The sequence below is a fragment of the Zonotrichia leucophrys genome, unplaced genomic scaffold (genome assembly GCF_028769735.1).
Source record: "Zonotrichia leucophrys gambelii isolate GWCS_2022_RI unplaced genomic scaffold, RI_Zleu_2.0 Scaffold_53_334942, whole genome shotgun sequence".
Classification (NCBI taxonomy): domain Eukaryota; kingdom Metazoa; phylum Chordata; class Aves; order Passeriformes; family Passerellidae; genus Zonotrichia; species Zonotrichia leucophrys.
In genome coordinates this window covers 165,714-181,223 of record NW_026992258.1, presented here as the reverse complement: position 1 = coordinate 181,223, position 15,510 = coordinate 165,714, and the positions used below count along the sequence as shown (strand labels likewise).

Here is a 15,510-nt window from a genome sequence, read left to right as displayed (position 1 = left end):
TAGTTGTTTTTAGTATAAAAAGGTACCACCGCCCCGGGGGAGGCAGAGTGCCTTAGACTGTCTTGCTGAGCGGACCTCGGCAGGACAGGAGAAAGAATGGTATAGATAAGATACAATGAACAACCTTGAGACCGAGAAATGAAGAGCTCCGACTCCTTCTTCAACCGCCGGGCTGGGAAAAGGGACTTTCTAACTTATCTGGAGTCACTCTGACCAGCTAGAGACCCCCAGAGCATGAGTCCGTAAGACGAAATATTGAAGGATTGGGTGCAAAACATAAATATCCTTGTTGGCCGTGTCTTCTTGGCCAAGAAATCCTTCAAAGCTCTTGTAACTACAAGTCTTGCGGCCCTGTGAGCCATGCGGTGGAGATGTGAGCCAAACTCACCCTGCCTGTCTATGTAGAAGAGAAGAAAAAGCAATGGCATCATCTAAAACACTCAGAGGTCCGCTCTCTTAGCTCGTTCCAAACTCCTTCAGCTCCCCCAACGTGTGATTTAGCTACAAACAGATGACAGGGACTCTTAGTGCTGGCTCTTTGAGTCCAGAGCTGCTGCTTTAGAATCTTTCACATAACCCTGTGTAGTTATATGCCAGAAATGGATCATTTGAAGAAACTTTCCCAACTGACTTGCATGGAGGCTTGTTTGAAGGGTGTTTGAGGAGAAAGCCTCCCAGCAGAGGTCTGGGCTTTTGCCTAGCTGTGTCTCCCGCTGGTTGTGAAGTGTGCCATCAGCAGCAGGGCTTTCTGGGCTGAAAATATCATCAGGACACTTGGACTTGCTCTTTTTGGCCTATAAAAGCTGGACCCACTTTCGGGGCAAATTTGGAGACCTCATCTATGGGTGGTTGGACCACCTAGGATTTTCCCAGTTGCTGGGAATGGTTCTCCAGGTCCCTGGTGTAAAATGGGGCTGCCCAGCAACTGCACATCTGCAAAATGATAAGCAGTTGTCTTGGTTTGAAGAGAGACGTGTCTGCTAAGGAAGGCAGAAGCCTTCTCTGAAATGGAAAATGTAAATCCCCTCCCTTCAAATGATTCTCATTTAGAAATTCAAATGCTCTCAGGAAAAGATATGGGGGTAGGACTGAGCCGGCAGAGCCAGGCGGCGTTTGCTGATGCTCTGAGCCCTTCCTAAAGATCCTGTCGGGCTGCCTTAGACACCTGGGGCCAGGCATTCCGTCCAGCCTGGGCCACTTTGGCTGGGCTGGGGGCGGCCCCAGGGCGGGCGGCAGGGTGTGCAAGGGCCCTTGGTGACACGGTGCAGCACAGTCACTGTGACATGGAACCGGGTGTCCAAGGGCCCTTTGTGACACGTGGTGACATAGGAGCTGGCGGTGACAAGAGCAGGCCACAGTGCTCGGAGCACGCGAAGGGACGGGACGGGACAGAGCGGTGCCGTGAGGAGCCCCCGCACAGCGCGCTCGTTCGCGTCCCACCTGGAGCTTTCCCGAGGCCTTGTTCCTGCAGCTGAGCTCGAGGCCAGACCACAGGACTTGCTGAGCCGTGGTCTCCCTGAGGCTTCTTTTCTGCAGGTGCCCTCGAGGCCAGACCACAATCCTTGACAGGAGTCTCCTGTCCTTGTGGCAGGAGCCCTTGAGAGCGAGTGCAGGACTTGCTGTCCTGCAGCCTTCCTGAGGCTTCTCTCTTGAAGGTGCCTTCCAGGCACAACTGCAGGACTTGGAGCTTTTCCAAGGCATCTCTCCTGCAAGTCGCCCCAAACCCAGTCAAAGCTATGGAGCAGAGACCCCCGGTAGTGCCCAAGATGGCCTGGGTGGAGGAGGAGGAAGAAGGCCCACGAGCTGCCCCATCACAGGAGACCGAGGAGGTGGTGCCGTTCAATCCACCGCAGGAGGGTGAGTGGCAGAGCCTGACTGTGGGACTGGTGCCTGCAGCCAGCTTGGCCCCATGCCATGCCATGCCATGCCATGCCATGCCATGCCATGCAATCCCCTGAGGAAATGCCCACAGACAGGACGGAAGAGGGGCCGGGCAGACACGCCGCAGTGGCCCTGCTCCATCCCCTGGGGCATCCCGGGGCTCTCCCTGCCTGGGGAGCTCAGGGCTGGGCTGTGTTCCCTGGCCTCTCCCGCAGCCCCTCAGCTCTGGCTGCGCTCGCTCTTTGCCAGATGCAGCCCTGGAGCGCACACAAGAGCAGGAATCCAGCCGTGGCCGCTTCCGCAGAACAGCCCAGGTACCTGCAGCCACCCTCACCTGGGCGGGGCCTGCTGTCCCTGCTCAGCCCAGCACCGTGTGTGCAGCGCTCCATGCGACATCCCCGGCTTCCTGCCCTTCTCCTACAGCTTGTCTGGAAATTCATCAAGAGAATGCAGGAGGAAGAGACCATCGCCATGGGCACTGGGCTCAGGCCCTGCTCTCCCATCTTCCAAACCAAGCCCAGCGCTGCCCTCCTGTGTATGCTTGTAGAGGAAAAGTTTTACTATCCAAACCAAGTAAGCAGCCTGTGGGCAGGGTTTGATCCTCCCAGGAATTGCTTGGCCTCCCAAGCCAAGCAATGCTGGTTGCTGTGAGCCTTTGGGGCCACATGGCAGTGGGCTGGGAAGGGAAGCACTTCTCTGGGGAAGCTGGGAACATTGCTCCCTCTGGCAGCTTTCCAAGTCTCCTGGTGCTTGTTATCCAACTATCCAGGTGCCCGCCATGGTGAGGTTCATCCACCAGTGGCTCCTGGCCAATGATTGTGCTGAGCACAGGCTGGACGAGGCCCTGCTGGATCTCACGGAAGCACAGCCAGATGACGCAGTGATGACGCTCCTGCGTGTGGCCCCGTCCTGTGACAGGTATGGGGCCCACCTGCCCAAAGGGCTCAGACCTCCCCAGCCCATCACCCTGTACAGCCTGGCCCAGGTGTCTGACCAACAGAGACTTCCCGGGCCCTCTGGCTGCTGCCTTTCCCAGCCCAGGCACGTCAGCCCCCAAGCCTGCTGCCATGCTCCCTCCCTGCCCCTCAGGGCTCTGCGCCCACAGGGCTGGGCTGCCTGGCTGCTGCTGGCCAGGGCCAGTGGGCAGAGGCAGAACTGGCAGCCAGCTCAGCTCCCCCCGGTGCTGTGTCTGAGACACCCCTGAGACAGAGCTCTGACCCCGCAGAGCTGCCATGGCCATGTGGAAGACCATCATGGGCTCAGCCAGGACTGCGGAGCTGGCGCAGCTGATCCTCCTGGATGTGCTGGGGAGCTGGCCAGAGCACAGCACGTGCACCTCCGATGGGGACGAAACGGCTGTCTTTGCCCTGGCTGTGAGTTTCTGACACCGGCCTTTGCTGGCCCCGAGGCCGCCTCTCCAGCAGCTCTCCATTCTCCTTCCCCCACTGCATCTGCCTGCCTCAGGCCCCTGGGCCTGAAACCCGGCCCAGGGGCAGCTTCAGGCCCACCAGGCCCCGTGCTCCCCCTGCCAAGGTCTCTCCTGGCCTCTCCCTGCCACGCTCGGGCCCTGCCACACGCACACCTCGGCACTGAGCGCTGTCTCGGGGGGCTTTGTCCTTTGCAGGCAACCGTGGTGATGTGGAAGATCCTCCAGGTGCCCTGTCTGCCACGGATATTAAAGGTGTATTTCCCGCGCCTATTTGTGCATCTCCTCTTCCAAGTGTTCTTCAGCACTCTGGATATGCCAGAGGAGGTCGATACATTCTGGAAGGCATGCCAGGAAGAGCACGGCCTTGCCACCAGCCCCAACAGGTGCTCCATCCCACTCCTCCTGTCCCTGCCACGTGGCCTGCCAAGGAGCCAGTGCTGCCAGTGTGACCTGGGCTTTGCTGCGCACACAGGTTTGCAGTGCGCACCCTGAAGTCCCTGCTCTGCCTTCTCCGCTGTGAGGATGTGGTGGTGGCAATGGAACGCAGGTGTGGCTGGGACACACTGCTCTCTCTTGACACCCACCACTTTGCCGTGGCTCTGCTGGCCAGGTGAGAGCCCCTTCTCCCCACTGCCTCTGACATTTGTGCTCTCTGCCCAGGGTGTCCCACAAAGTCCCCGTGGTCATGGGCCAGGAGGCCCTGTCACTGAGGCACAGCCAAGCACACTGGAAAAGGCTGGGAGAGGAGGGTGCCCATGAGCAACCAACTCTCAAGTGGCCCAGCTCCCCTTGCTGGAAAGGTGGTGGGGAAAGATGAGGACTCTGTGAGTCACTCCTGGGAGAGGTTTGCCCCACTGGCTCAGGGTCTTGTTTCCTTTTCCTCTCGTCAGGATACTTTGCCATTCAGCCATACACTTTTGTTCCGGGATTGCATTTTACTTGCTCGCCATGCTCGGTGAAGAGATGCAATACTGGGATTTCCCTGCCCTGGCGTTCCTTGTGGAGGTGAGCCTCAAGGCCAGCGCTGCCTGGCTGAGCTGCCTCCCAGCTCTCTGCCCTCTCGTAGGCACAGCTGCCAGGACGGTGCCCGTGCCCTGTGCTGCTGCCTGGGCCCGGCCCTGTGTGGCTCCGGGCTCCTGTCACCGGCCGGCTCCCTGTCACTGCCCTGTGCCTTTCAGGTCCTCGAGTGCCTGGACTTGAGGGAATGCAGTGACAGCGTTCTGGAGATCATGGCACAGAACCTGCAGAGCGAGCACAGCGCCAGGCGTTACTTGGCACTCAGAGGCCTCGTAGTGCTGGGCAAGAATCCCTTGATGGTGAGAAGGGGGCAGTGGCTGAAGACGTGCAGGCAGCGTGGGGCTGGGCAACGCAGTCGCTTGGCCTTGCCTGGGCTTCAGGCGCTGGGGCAGCTGCTCCCAGCTCTCCTGCCTCCCGCTTCAGCTGCCCCAGTGCTTCGGGACAGGCCTTTGGCCTCTGGGCCCTGCGGCAGCAGGGCGGCCTTTCACAAACTTCTGTTCCACACAGGCTGAAAAAATGTGGAGCCTGACTGAAAGTCTTGTGGAGCTCCTGCAGGAAAATGATAGTGACATGATTGGGATGACCATTCTTCTTTTAAGATATTTGCTCCTGGATGATGGTGCCCTAATACCCACCCCCATTGCCCTGCAGCTGGCTGAGGCACTCCTGCCACTCTTTGACCATGTAAGGCTCTGTGTCCACAGCCACGGCCACTGGCTGCTGCCCGGACACTTGGTGCCCTGTGGAGATGCAGGCCTGTGCCCTGGGGGGCCTGAAGCAGCTGATGCTGAGGTCTTTTGCCCTTCCTCCCACACAGGATGATAGCCAGGTGCAGCTGAGCTCCATGTGTATCTTTCAAGAGATTCTGGACTCATTAAGCAAAGATGGAAGAAAGGCCCTGAAGTCCCACGTGCGCCAGAGCCTGGTCCCACTCTACCTCCACTGCCATGATGAAAATCAGATTGTTGCTGAGGTGAGGACTTGTGGCCGGCTGCTGTCCCCCTGGGAAGGGGCTGGGCTGCCTCCTGCCGTGGCACCTTGCGGGCTGCAGCCTCCTCCAGGCTGTGGCACTGGGATGCTCCTGTGCCCTGGCCTGTGGGGCCATCTGTGCGTCTCTGCTGCTCTCCAGGCCTCCTGTGTAGTACTGCATTCTGCAGCCAGATTCCTGAAGAGAAGGAATCTCGAACAAATGCCAGAGGTGGATGAGACATGGAGGTTCGGCGAGAGCCTGGTAAGAGCAGCCAAGAATCCTCAGCCTGGAGAAGGGCCCTGAGGGCAGTGCTCAGTGTGCAGGCCGGGCAGCTGTGCCCCTGCCCGCTGCTGCAGCCAGAAGCCGCGCGCGCTCTTCTCCAGGCTCCCGTGGGCCCGAGCCGGGTGCCCATGGAGCCCCGGCCCGGCGGGGCTGCGGGGCGGCACCGCGGCTCCCCGGGCAGCAGCCCGCCCTCTGCCCCCTGCCCTCGGGAGCCCTTGGCCAGCGGCTGCGGGCCGCGCCTCAGGGCTGTGCGGGCAGGGGAGGCCGGGGCCGGGTGCAGGCGGCGCCCGGCCCAGGGGCTGAGCCCACGCCAACGCTTCCCTCCTGCCGCTCTCTGCAGCTGGCAGAGGACCGGAGCAGAGCGGCCGAGCACCTGCGCCGGGCCCTGCGCTACCTGCGGAGCCCACAGGAGCCCCTGCGAGAGGCGGCCATCAGGTTCACGGGTGAGTCCCGAGCCCGGGCTCCCTCCCCGGCCCGGCCCGCCGCGCCGCAGCAGCTCATCCCCGGCCCCGCCTGCTGCCCCGGCAGCGCCAGCCGGGCGCGGCACCGTGGAGCCCCGCCTGGCCTGGGCGTTGCTGCTGCCGCCTCTGGCAGCCGTGCCCTGGGGCGGCAGCGTGAGGCGAGGGCCGGGCTGAGCCCTGCCGGGCCAGCAGCCCGTGTGGCCACAGCGCCGGCAGCGCCGCTGGCAGGGAGCTGTGCCGCTGGAGCCGTGACAGGCTCTGTGTTCACAGGCATGGCCGGGCGGCACCTGAGGGGGCAGCAGCAAGAGCTGCAGCGGATCTGCACTGGTGAGTGAGGGCAGCGGGCTGACAGCGGGGGCTGCCGGGGGAGAGCTGCAAGCCCTGCCCTGGCTGCGGACGGCTCTGCTCCCGTGGGCAGAGCACACTGAGATTTCAGGGCCACGAGGGCCATTGGTGGCCAGCAGCTTCGGGCTGATCCCCTTGCTCCCTGCTCCCTCCTGGCCATGGCAAGAGCCGGCTGGGATGGCCCTGGCAGGGGGCTCTCCTCGGCTCCCCGCCCATCCGGCGTCCGACCGTGATTCTGTTCCTCTCTCTTGCAGCCCTTGAAGAAATGGCAGATGACATCAGCCTTTCTGTCAGAAGCCTCGCTCTTCAAACTTTACACATTCTCAGGGCAGAAGCTACAATTCGATATTCCATCTTGGAGGACCTGGAGGATCGGCTCCGCAGGGCGTGGAAAAAAAGGCTTCGTCTCTCAGGGCTTGGCCGCCTCTGCTGCTGGAGCTCTATGGAGAGATGATCCCAGAGGCTCTGTCTGCTGGGCCCTGAGCCAGCGGGGATTTTCCTTGTGTTCAAGACTGTTATTTTCTTCTTTTGTTTTCCTTTACGATGTAAATATAGAATGTGTTACAATAAACAGACTCCCAGGATCTTTCTTTTCCTGCCCAGGGTCCGTAGGGCATAGGGGAGGAGGGGGAAAAGGGTGCTCGTGCTCAGCCAGCTGCCCAGGCGTGCAGTGCTGCAGGAAAATTGGCCAGAAGCCCCTTGGCCTGTGGTGCTTCTGCTGAAGCCTTTGTGCTGCCCACAGAGCGGCTGGGCAGGGGCCGCAGCTGCGGGCATCCCTGCCAGAGCGGTGCCTGGAGATGGCCACAAGCCCTGTGCCAGGCAGGAAGCGCCACCCGTGTCCTCGTGCCCGTGTGCTGCTGGCTGCCTTGCTGAGGGCTCCCAGGTGCCTCTGGACGGGGCTGCTCTGGAGCTGCGGTGGGGCTGCGGCGCTGCTGCCGGGCAGCTTGGCCGGGCTGGGGCAGCCCCTGAGGGGCTGGGGCGCTGGCAAGCCCTGAGCAATGGGCTGTCAGAGGCCACAAGCAGCCCCCCGGCGGCCGCCTTCATCCTGCCAGAGTTGACTTGCAAGACGCATCCCGGGCACTCTGGAATTAACAGCATCAGTGTTGTTGGAAACCCAAATGCAGGGAAATCTGAGACCTTTGGTCTTGTCAGCAAAGCTTAGAATTAAACACAGGATTTGATCGGAGACCTTGGAAAGGGCTCCCAAACCTAGGTGCTAGAAGCAAGAATGCGGATTTCTAGTTTATAGCAGAGACACAGGGAGGAAAGTTGAAGTGGAGGAAAGTTAAGGGTTTTAGAGTTCAAGATCTAGAAAAAATCCAAGTAGTTACAATGGTAAACAAGAAGTTTAGGATGCAGTGAGGTAGGTTTGTGTGTCATAGCAGGATTGGCTAAGGAGGCTTACACTGTAGCATGATGTGGGAACCCAGGAAATTCCTCTGGCTGCCCTGCAAGACTCGAGACCCTGTCAGAGGGCTCAGAGACTTTGACACAGAGCCCAAGACCCTTGTGCCTTTGATTTAGCCCTTGGCAAAAACAATTACCAACCTTGTAGGAAGAATGACAAGCCACAAAAGCTTAAGTAGAATGATAGTGAATTTATCACAGAGTGGAAAAATTGATTTTGGGGGTTTTTAGAATGGGGCTTCAGGGGGCAAGATGGAGGACTCTGGGCATGTCCAGCCTTTCTCCTTCTTCTTCTTGGCCTCCATCTTCTGCTGTGATGTTGGCACTTTTAGATTGGTTTAGTGTAGAAGCTCACTGTCTAACGTAGATGATAGGTATTGGAAAGGAACTGCAAATATTGTACACGTAGTTGTTTTTAGTATAAAAAGGTACCACCGCCCCGGGGGAGGCAGAGTGCCTTAGACTGTCTTGTTGAGCGGACCTCGGCAGGACAGGAGAAAGAATGGTATAGATAAGATACAATAAACAACCTTGAGACCGAGAAATGAAGAGCTCCGACTCCTTCTTCAACCGCCGGGCTGGGAAAAGAGACTTTCTAACTTATCTGGAGTCACTCTGACCAGCTAGAGACCCCCAGAGCATGAGTCCGTAAGACGAAATATTGAAGGATTGGGTGCAAAACATAAATATCCTTGTTGGCCGTGTCTTCTTGGCCAAGAAATCCTTCAAAGCTCTTGTAACTACAAGTCTTGTGGCCCTGTGAGCCATGCGGTGGAGATGTGAGCCAAACTCACCCTGCCTGTCTATGTAGAAGAGAAGAAAAAGCAATGGCATCATCTAAAACACTCAGAGGTCCGCTCTCTAGCTCGTTCCAAACTCCTTCAGCTCCCCCAACGTGTGATTTAGCTACAAACAGATGACAGGGACTCTTAGTGCTGGCTCTTTGAGTCCAGAGCTGCTGCTTTAGAATCTTTCACATAACCCTGTGTAGTTATATGCCAGACATGGATCATTTGAAGAAACTTTCCCAACTGACTTGCATGGAGGCTTGGTTGAAGGGTGTTTGAGGAGAAAGCCTCCCAGCAGAGGTCTGGGCTTTTGCCTAGCTGTGTCTCCCGCTGGTTGTCAAGTGTGCCATCAGCAGCAGGGCTTTCTGGGCTGAAAATATCATCAGGACACTTGGACTTGCTCTTTTTGGCCTATAAAAGCTGGACCCACTTTCGGGGCAAATTTGGAGACCTCATCTATGGGTGGTTGGACCACCTAGGATTTTCCCAGTTGCTGGGAATGGTTCTCCAGGTCCCTGGTGTAAAATGGGGCTGCCCAGCAACTGCACATCTGCAAAATGATAAGCAGTTGTCTTGGTTTGAAGAGAGACGTGTCTGCTAAGGAAGGCAGAAGCCTTCTCTGAAATGGAAAATGTAAATCCCCTCCCTTCAAATGATTCTCATTTAGAAATTCAAATGCTCTCAGGAAAAGATATGGGGGTAGGACTGAGCCGGCAGAGCCAGGCGGCGTTTGCTGATGCTCTGAGCCCTTCCTAAAGATCCTGTCGGGCTGCCTTAGACACCTGGGGCCAGGCATTCCGTCCAGCCTGGGCCACTTTGGCTGGGCTGGGGGCGGCCCCAGGGCGGGCGGCAGGGTGTGCAAGGGCCCTTGGTGACACGGTGCAGCACAGTCACTGTGACATGGAACCGGGTGTCCAAGGGCCCTTTGTGACACGTGGTGACATAGGAGCTGGCAGTGACAAGAGCAGGCCACAGTGCTCGGAGCACGCGACGGGACGGGACGGGACAGAGCGGTGCCGTGAGGAGCCCCCGCACAGCGCGCTCGTTCACTTCCACCCGGAGCTTTTCCGAGGCCTTGTTCCTGCAGCTGAGCTCGAGGCCAGACCACAGGACTTGCTGAGCCGTGGTCTCCCTGAGGCTTCTTTTCTGCAGGTGGCCTCGAGGCCAGACCACAATCCTTGACAGGAGTCTCCTGTCCTTGTGGCAGGAGCCCTTGAGAGCGAGTGCAGGACTTGCTGTCCTGCAGCCTTCCTGAGGCTTCTCTCTTGAAGGTGCCTTCCAGGCACAACTGCAGGACTTGGTGACTTGGAGCTTTTCCAAGGCATCTCTCCTGCAAGTTGCCCCAAACCCAGTCAAAGCTATGGAGCAGAGACCCCCGGTAGTGCCCAAGATGGCCTGGGTGGAGGAGGAGGAAGAAGGCCCACGAGCTGCCCCATCACAGGAGACCGAGGAGGTGGTGCCGTTCAATCCACCGCAGGAGGGTGAGTGGCAGAGCCTGACTGTGGGACTGGTGCCTGCAGCCAGCTTGGCCCCATGCCATGCCATGCCATGCCATGCCATGCCATGCCATGCCATGCCATGCCATGCAATCCCCTGAGGAAATGCCCACAGACAGGACGGAAGAGGGGCCGGGCAGACACGCCGCAGTGGCCCTGCTCCATCCCCTGGGGCATCCCGGGGCTCTCCCTGCCTGGGGAGCTCAGGGCTGGGCTGTGTTCCCTGGCCTCTCCCGCAGCCCCTCAGCTCTGGCTGCGCTCGCTCTTTGCCAGATGCAGCCCTGGAGCGCACACAAGAGCAGGAATCCAGCCGTGGCCGCTTCCGCAGAACAGCCCAGGTACCTGCAGCCACCCTCACCTGGGCGGGGCCTGCTGTCCCTGCTCAGCCCAGCACCGCGTGTGCAGCGCTCCATGCGACATCCCCGGCTTCCTGCCCTTCTCCTACAGCTTGTCTGGAAATTCATCAAGAGAATGCAGGAGGAAGAGACCATCGCCATGGGCACTGGGCTCAGACCCTACTCTCCCATCTTCCAAACCAAGCCCAGCGCTGCCCTCCTGTGTATGCTTGTAGAGGAAAAGTTTTACTATCCAAACCAAGTAAGCAGCCTGTGGGCAGGGTTTGATCCTCCCAGGAATTGCTTGGCCTCCCAAGCCAAGCAATGCTGGTTGCTGTGAGCCTTTGGGCCACATGGCAGTGGGCTGGGAAGGGAAGCACTTCTCTGGGGAAGCTGGGAACATTGCTCCCTCTGGCAGCTTTCCAAGTCTCCTGGTGCTTGTTATCCAACTATCCAGGTGCCCGCCATGGTGAGGTTCATCCACCAGTGGCTCCTGGCCAATGATTGTGCTGAGCACAGGCTGGACGAGGCCCTGCTGGATCTCACGGAAGCACAGCCAGATGACGCAGTGATGACGCTCCTGCGTGTGGCCCCGTCCTGTGACAGGTATGGGGCCCACCTGCCCACAGGGCTCAGGCCTCCCCAGCCCAACACCCTGTACAGCCTGTCCCAGGTGTCTGACCAACAGAGACTTCCCGGGCCCTCTGGCTGCTGCCTTTCCCAGCCCAGGCACGTCAGCCCCCAAGCCTGCTGCCATGCTCCCTCCCTGCCCCTCAGGGCTCTGCGCCCACAGGGCTGGGCTGCCTGGCTGCTGCTGGCCAGGGCCAGTGGGCAGAGGCAGAACTGGCAGCCAGCTCAGCTCCCCCCGGTGCTGTGTCTGAGACACCCCTGAGACAGAGCTCTGACCCCGCAGAGCTGCCATGGCCATGTGGAAGACCATCATGGGCTCAGCCAGGACTGCGGAGCTGGCGCAGCTGATCCTCCTGGATGTGCTGGGGAGCTGGCCAGAGCACAGCACGTGCACCTCCGATGGGGACGAAACGGCTGTCTTTGCCCTGGCTGTGAGTTTCTGACACCGGCCTTTGCTGGCCCCGAGGCCACCTCTCCAGCAGCTCTCCATTCTCCTTCCCCCACTGCATCTGCCTGCCTCAGGCCCCTGGGCCTGAAACCTGGCCCAGTGCAGCTTCAGGCCCACCAGGCCCCATGCTCTCCCTGCCAAGGTCTCTCCAGGCCTCTCCCTGCCACGCTCGGGCCCAGCCACACGCACACCTCGGCACTGAGCGCTGTCTCGGGGGGCTTTGTCCTTTGCAGGCAACCGTGGTGATGTGGAAGATCCTCCAGGTGCCCTGTCTGCCACGGATATTAAAGGTGTATTTCCCCCGCCTATTTGTGCATCTCCTCTTCCAAGTGTTCTTCAGCACTCTGGATATGCCAGAGGAGGTCGATACATTCTGGAAGGCATGCCAGGAAGAGCACGGCCTTGCCACCAGCCCCAACAGGTGCTCCATCCCACTCCTCCTGTCCCTGCCACGTGGCCTGCCAAGGAGCCAGTGCTGCCAGTGTGACCTGGGCTTTGCTGCGCACACAGGTTTGCAGTGCGCACCCTGAAGTCCCTGCTCTGCCTTCTCCGCTGTGAGGATGTGGTGGTGGCAATGGAACGCAGGTGTGGCTGGGACACACTGCTCTCTCTTGACACCCACCACTTTGCCGTGGCTCTGCTGGCCAGGTGAGAGCCCCTTCTCCCCACTGCCTCTGACATTTGTGCTCTCTGCCCAGGGTGTCCCACAAAGTCCCCGTGGTCATGGGCCAGGAGGCCCTGTCACTGAGGCACAGCCAAGCACACTGGAAAAGGCTGGGAGAGGAGGGTGCCCATGAGCAACCAACTCTCAAGTGGCCCAGCTCCCCTTGCTGGAAAGGTGGTGGGGAAAGATGAGGACTCTGTGAGTCACTCCTGGGAGAGGTTTGCCCCACTGGCTCAGGGTCTTGTTTCCTTTTCCTCTCGTCAGGATACTTTGCCATTCAGCCATACACTTTTGTTCCGGGATTGCATTTTACTTGCTCGCCATGCTCGGTGAAGAGATGCAATACTGGGATTTCCCTGCCCTGGCGTTCCTTGTGGAGGTGAGCCTCAAGGCCAGCGCTGCCTGGCTGAGCTGCCTCCCAGCTCTCTGCCCTCTCGTAGGCACAGCTGCCAGGACGGTGCCCGTGCCCTGTGCTGCTGCCTGGGCCCGGCCCTGTGTGGCTCCGGGCTCCTGTCACCGGCCGGCTCCCTGTCACTGCCCTGTGCCTTTCAGGTCCTCGAGTGCCTGGACTTGAGGGAATGCAGTGACAGCGTTCTGGAGATCATGGCACAGAACCTGCAGAGCGAGCACAGCGCCAGGCGTTACTTGGCACTCAGAGGCCTCGTAGTGCTGGGCAAGAATCCCTTGATGGTGAGAAGGGGGCAGTGGCTGAAGCCGTGCAGGCAGCGTGGGGCTGGGCAACGCAGTCGCTTGGCCTTGCCTGGGCTTCAGGCGCTGGGGCAGCTGCTCCCAGCTCTCCTGCCTCCCGCTTCAGCTGCCCCAGTGCTTCGGGACAGGCCTTTGGCCTCTGGGCCCTGCGGCAGCAGGGCGGCCTTTCACAAACTTGTGTTCCACACAGGCTGAAAAAATGTGGAGCCTGACTGAAAGTCTTGTGGAGCTCCTGCAGGAAAATGATAGTGACATGATTGGGATGACCATTCTTCTTTTAAGATATTTGCTCCTGGATGATGGTGCCCTAATACCCACCCCCATTGCCCTGCGGCTGGCTGCGGCACTCCTGCCACTCTTTGACCATGTAAGGCTCTGTGTCCACAGCCACGGCCACTGGCTGCTGCCCGGACACTTGGTGCCCTGTGGAGATGCAGGCCTGTGCCCTGGGGGGCCTGAAGCAGCTGATGCTGAGGTCTTTTGCCCTTCCTCCCACACAGGATGATAGCCAGGTGCAGCTGAGCTCCATGTGTATCTTTCAAGAGATTCTGGACTCATTAAGCAAAGATGGAAGAAAGGCCCTGAAGTCCCACGTGCGCCAGAGCCTGGTCCCACTCTACCTCCACTGCCATGATGAAAATCAGATTGTTGCTGAGGTGAGGACTTGTGGCCAGCTGCTGTCCCCCTGGGAAGGGGCTGGGCTGCCTCCTGCCGTGGCACCTTGCGGGCTGCAGCCTCCTCCAGGCTGTGGCACTGGGATGCTCCCCTGCCCTGGCCTGTGGGGCCATCTGCACGTCTCTGCTGCTCTCCAGGCCTCCTGTGTAGTACTGCATTCTGCAGCCAGATTCCTGAAGAGAAGGAATCTCGAACAAATGCCAAAGGTGGATGAGACATGGAGGTTCGGCGAGAGCCTGGTAAGAGCAGCCAAGAATCCTCAGCCTGGAGAAGGGCCCTGAGGGCAGTGCTCAGTGTGCAGGCCGGGCAGCTGTGCCCCTGCCCGCTGCTGCAGCCAGAAGCCGCGCGCGCTCTTCTCCAGGCTCCCGTGGGCCCGAGCCGGGTGCCCATGGAGCCCCGGCCCGGCGGGGCTGCGGGGCGGCACCGCGGCTCCCCGGGCAGCAGCCCGCCCTCTGCCCCCTGCCCTCGGGAGCCCTTGGCCAGCGGCTGCGGGCCGCGCCTCAGGGCTGTGCGGGCAGGGGAGGCCGGGGCCGGGTGCAGGCGGCGCCCGGCCCAGGGGCTGAGCCCACGCCAACGCTTCCCTCCTGCCGCTCTCTGCAGCTGGCAGAGGACAGGAGCAGAGCGGCCGAGCACCTGCGCCGGGCCCTGCGCTACCTGCGGAGCCCACAGGAGCCCCTGCGAGAGGCGGCCATCAGGTTCATGGGTGAGTCCCGAGCCCGGGCTCCCTCGCCGGCCCGGCCCGCCGCGCCGCAGCAGCTCATCCCCGGCCCCGCCTGCTGCCCCGGCAGCGCCAGCCGGGCGCGGCACCGTGGAGCCCCGCCTGGCCTGGGCGTTGCTGCTGCCGCCTCTGGCAGCCGTGCCCTGGGGCGGCAGCGTGAGGCAAGGGCCGGGCTGAGCCCTGCCGGGCCAGCAGCCCGTGTGGCCACAGCGCCGGCAGCGCCGCTGGCAGGGAGCTGTGCCGCTGGAGCCGTGACAGGCTCTGTGTTCACAGGCATGGCCGGGCGGCACCTGAGGGGGCAGCAGCAGGAGCTGCAGCGGATCTGCACTGGTGAGTGAGGGCAGCGGGCTGACAGCAGGGACTGCCAGGGGGAGCTGCAAGCCCTGCCCTGGCTGCGGACGGCTCTGCTCCCGTGGGCAGAGCACACTGAGATTTCAGGGCCACGAGGGCCATTGGTGGCCAGCAGCTTCGGGCTGATCCCCTTGCTCCCTGCTCCCTCCTGGCCATGGCAAGAGCCGGCTGGGATGGCCCTGGCAGGGGGCTCTCCTCGGCTCCCCGCCCATCCGGCGTCTGACCGTGATTCTGTTCCTCTCTCTTGCAGCCCTTGAAGAAATGGCAGATGACATCAGCCTTTCTGTCAGAAGCCTCGCTCTTCAAACTTTACACATTCTCAGGGCAGAAGCTACAATTCGATATTCCATCTTGGAGGACCTGGAGGATCGGCTCCGCAGGGCGTGGAAAAAAAGGCTTCGTCTCTCAGGGCTTGGCCGCCTCTGCTGCTGGAGCTCTATGGAGAGATGATCCCAGAGGCTCTGTCTGCTGGGCCCTGAGCCAGCAGGGATTTTCCTTGTGTTCAAGACTGTTATTTTCTTCTTTTGTTTTCCTTTACGATGTAAATATAGAATGTGTTACAATAAACAGACTCCCAGGATCTTTCTTTTCCTGCCCAGGGTCCGTAGGGCATAGGGGAGGAGGGGGAAAAGGGTGCTCGTGCTCAGCCAGCTGCCCAGGCGTGCAGTGCTGCAGGGAAAATGGCCAGAAGCCCCTTGGCCTGTGGTGCTTCTGCTGAAGCCTTTGTGCTGCCCACAGAGCGGCTGGGCAGGGGCCGCAGCTGCGGGCATCCCTGCCAGAGCGGTGCCTGGAGATGGCCACAAGCCCTGTGCCAGGCAGGAAGCGCCACCCGTGTCCTCGTGCCCGTGTGCTGCCGGCTGCCTTGCTGAGGGCTCCCAGGTGCCTCTGGATGGGGCTGCTCTGGA

The 15,510-nt window shown here is 60.4% G+C and overlaps 1 long non-coding RNA gene across 1 annotated transcript; it reads left to right on the top strand.

The window, feature by feature from the left end:
* The first annotated feature begins 14,151 nt into the window (after positions 1-14,151).
* LOC135460523 (uncharacterized) lies at positions 14,152-14,978 on the top strand. The gene is made up of 3 exons (XR_010443240.1): positions 14,152-14,239; positions 14,528-14,584; positions 14,856-14,978. It is a non-coding gene; the product is annotated as an uncharacterized LOC135460523 (long non-coding RNA).
* The last annotated feature ends 532 nt before the right edge of the window (positions 14,979-15,510 follow it).